The sequence below is a fragment of the Dicentrarchus labrax genome, unplaced genomic scaffold (genome assembly GCF_905237075.1).
Source record: "Dicentrarchus labrax unplaced genomic scaffold, dlabrax2021, whole genome shotgun sequence".
NCBI lineage: Eukaryota > Metazoa > Chordata > Actinopteri > Moronidae > Dicentrarchus > Dicentrarchus labrax.
In genome coordinates, this window is record NW_026136713.1 from 22,978,087 (window position 1) to 22,982,359 (window position 4,273).

Below are 4,273 nucleotides of genomic sequence, written 5' to 3' on the forward strand. Positions count from 1 at the left end.
AAACAATATCAAATACAATGTACAGTAAAATCTTGAATAAAAGCAGGGTCTCAAACAGAAGCGGGTCTCCTTTAAAAGCCTGCTGTGGTTACATGTTAATAAAGGCAGGTCTCCAATAGAGGCCTGGTCTGGATTGTAAAGAAATGATCTGGATGTATAAAACCTGTTGAGCGAGTTTTAAGCTGTTTAGAGATCCTCCACAGATATTAATGTTTAACCTTCTGTCAGTATGGATGCTGCACATCGTTGGATCAGTTCAAGCCTTCATTTTACTGAAACTAAAAACATTAAAGTTTAACGTTCATTCATTCATTCAGACTCACCAGCGCTGTAAACAAGACCGGATCATAAAGTCTGTACGGTCCGTTCCTCCATTATTTATATTCCTTTAGTCCGTCAGGGTCCATCAGAACAAAGTGTTTCATTAAATTAATCTGAGCTGTGATATTATCATCTGCAGTCTGTTTACTGTCTGTTTATTGTCTGTTTACTGTCCATTTATTGTCCGTTTACTGTCCTTTTACTGCCCGTTTACTGTCTGTTTACTGTCTGTTTATTGTCTGTTTACTGTCCTTTTACTGCCCGTTTACTGTCTGTTTACTGTCTGTTCACTGTCTGTTCACTGTCCGTTTACTGTCCGTGTTTGTTTATTGTCTGTTTACTGTTTGTTAATTATCTGTTTATTGTATGTTTACTATCTGTTTATTGTCTGATTACTGTCTGTTCACTGTCTGTTCACTGTCCGTTTACTGTCCGTGTTTGTTTATTGTCTGTTTACTGTTTGTTAATTATCTGTTTATTGTATGTTTACTATCTGTTTATTGTCTGATTACTGTCTGTTTACTGTCTGTACGCTGGCTGCCGGAAATCTTCAGCTGCTGTAAAACCACGTTCACGTTCAGTGTCATGGTGGCGGCACAAAGAAAAAAGTACAACCTGAAATTTCCCGTAAGTGACCTGTTAGTCTTCAACTTTACTGAACAAAACTGAAGAAACAGCAGTTAGAGAGAATTTCCATCTGAGCTGAGTTTGTGCTAAAGGAATTAAAGGCCTGTCCCATATAAAAGATTGTCCCAATTAGATGCTTGTCCCCATAAAAAGGAATCTATAACGATGAAAACCTGCTCTCTTCTTATCAAGCACACATCTGTCATCCTTTGACGACCTTTGACCTTCGCTGTTATTTTCTGACAAACAAAATATTTTTTGGTGTTTTTATTGTAATTGTATAAGAAGGGGTAGTTTAAATTGATATGAAACAACATATGATTATTTCATATTTTAGAGCTGATGTCGTGGGTCGGACAGAGGAGGATGGAGGGCCGGAAATGGCCCCCGGGCCGGAAGTTGGAGATCCCTGAATGAGAGCATTGATTCATCCATTGATTACAGAGTGGAGTCAAAGTCAGTGAGAGCAGTAAACAAGTGGGAAGGTGATAAAAATATTTACAGGTAAATTATACCATCAATCAAACATTAGGCTGAACCATAAACTGCAGTCTTCTTATGATGGGAGAGGTCAAACTGTGCAATGATGAATCTATTATCAAAATCACCTTTATTGATCAGTTATGTGCACAGAGACAAAGAATCTGACTCAATACAAGCACAGAATCACACAAATAAACAGGACAACAAGCTTAACAACATAAACGACTGTGTACAGATATAAACATAAACAACATTTATAGACAGTGGGAGAAATATTGTTGAGCTTATTATTTGTTTTTAATGTATATAAATATGTATACTAGAGGTAGGTGGAGATGGCAGTATATACAATGTATATATGATATTTATATGTTTATTTATAGACTAAAGTGATTCTTTTTTTCATTGGTGTAGATTCAAATTCTTTATTTTACAGCTAATTGTGAAACATGTTTCAATGTTTTAATATAAAAACAGTAAAATAGAAGTACAATCGTATTCTTCCCAAAAAGTACTCAGAGTATTAATTACTTTTTTAAGCACTGATTTTAAATGTATTGTCCACAGCAGACATTCAATAAAAATAGGAGATCCATGTAGAAAATATACTTTCAATAAACTGATCAAACTAAGGCAGTTTGTTTTCTTAACTAATATGAACTAATTGAACCTCTATAAAACACATGTAATTAGTAAACATTATTTAAAAAATTAGTTAATTCCAGCCCTGTATAATCCATTAAAATTTAAGGCAACTTGTTCCAGTGAGAATAAAATCTCTTTAGAGATCGGTGGTTTGTTCGGGGACTGCTATGATTGGTTAAACTCACAGGAAACTACAAGGATTGGACAAAGTTGAATTCACATGGACTGGTTGTTAAACTACCTGGAGAGATTGATTATTGGTAAATGTTCTAACAGTAAATGAAAAGCAGTTTCTAAAACGGAAAACAACTCCAATACCAAAGTTAATTTTCTTCACATTATGGTCAGTATGGTATTTAAATGATTCAATGATGAGGCCCAGGTTTTTGGTTTAACTCTTTGCAGTATCACTGCGACAGATAATAAGACTATATGTCTTTAGAAAAGTCATAATTTGATTTAGTTTTATTGAATAGTAATTTAATAGCTGCGATCCAGATTTATTTTAAATTCAATTCAATTCAATTCAATTTTATTTGTATAGCGCCAATTCATAACAGAAGTTATCTCAGGACACTTTTCAAATAGAGCAGGTCTAGACCAAACTCTTTAAAACATTAAGACATTATTTTAGATGTGTATATAATTGTATCGTCTGCATAAAGCTGAACACAACATTCAGAACAAATTAAAAAAACATGATGACCAAGAGCGGATCCCTGAGGAAAGCCTTGTTTCTTTGTATGACAACACATTGTTTTCTGTTATGAAGACAGTAAGTATTATAATAAGTAAGTATTAAACCAAAGTAAAGCATAACAGACCCACAGAGGTAGTAATCAACCGGATTGGAAGCAATGAAAGTTGCACCTGTTAATAAAACCATTATTATAATTATATATTATAATTTTTAAGTTATAACAAAGCAGTAGTTTAATGTTTTGATGGAAAGCCAGCCTGAAAAGCTGATAAGATATAACGAATATTTACATACTTATTTTTTAAATAGTAATTCTCTCAAGAAAAACAAAACAAAACATATTTTCCTCACAATTTTGCACCAAATGACATTTTTCTTCCCAGGAAAAGTTCTAGGAAATTATCAAATAAATATCATATCATCGTGCGTTCAAAAGTTTTTTTCTATGGAAATTAAATAAACCCATTAAATAAAATGTCACCAAACAACTTCATTCTCCATAAATGTTGATTTTAACCCTCATAGAAATGTTTTTTTGGTTAATTCTTTTCAAAATTCATTAAGTAAACTTACAGGAAGTGATTAAAAACTCATAAAGTTACCAAACAACTTCATTCTCCATAAAGTTGTTTGCAGTAAACGTCTTTTTGGGAAATGATCCGTTATGAAATAACTGCTGTTGTACTTTCTGTTGTATAATAATCTGCAGAAGCACATTTGGCTGCAGCAGAGACTCTCCAGATGGATTTTCTGACTCTGTGATCCGTGGCGTCTCTCCGTCGTGCTGCTGCCTGCTGTGTGGTCCGGTCTGTCGGGGCCGCCCAGGCCCCTCAACAGGCCCCTCAACAGGCCGTTTATGTTAATCACGTCATAATGTTATTTAGATCAATCGATCGTCCCGCTCGCCGGGCGCTGCCAGTCTGAGGTCAGGAGCCGTGGGGGTGACGGGTTACATTTGCACAACACGGTGGCACTGGGCGTCCCGTTGGACAGGGAGGCGACCTCTCGTTGTGGCGGGCGGGCGGCAGCGTCCTCACGCCTGCGGCCCCACGCTGAGCCTCAGAGCGCTGGCCTTTTCCCCTCGCCAGCCTGTCAAACGGAGGCAGACTGACAGCGAGTCCCAAACCCCCCTGGCTGCCTTCAGACATCACTCCCCTCCTCGTCTGCTGCTGTCAGACACTCAGATATCACTCCGACTTATTCTCCAAACCCCGACTCGCCAACACGCCCCTTAAAACTCCGGCGTCAGGAGTGAGGAGCAAACTGTGACCTTTACTGTAAAATTAGCACAAACAAATGTAAATAACTGCATCTTTTAAGTCCGGGGATAACAGAGCGACCTTTAACATACGCAACCTGTTTGAACTCTGGACTCTGTGTCTGAAATGAAGCTAAAAGATGAAACGCTGTTAGCAACCGTCAGTTTCAGTGAAAGCAGATATTTAAATACACTTTGTATAAAGTTGTTTTCCTTCTTGTTCAGGCTGATGGAGGAAG

The 4,273-nt window shown here is 37.0% G+C and overlaps 1 long non-coding RNA gene across 1 annotated transcript in view; it reads right to left on the reverse strand.

The window, feature by feature from the left end:
* Nucleotides 1-1,539: 1,539 nt before the first annotated feature.
* The window catches only part of LOC127374688 (uncharacterized), a 4,150-nt gene continuing 1,416 nt past the window's right edge, over nt 1,540-4,273 (reverse strand). Inside the window, exon 2 of the long non-coding RNA XR_007887169.1 lies at nt 1,540-4,273. This exon is cut by the window's right edge and continues 699 nt beyond it. This is a non-coding gene — a long non-coding RNA (uncharacterized LOC127374688).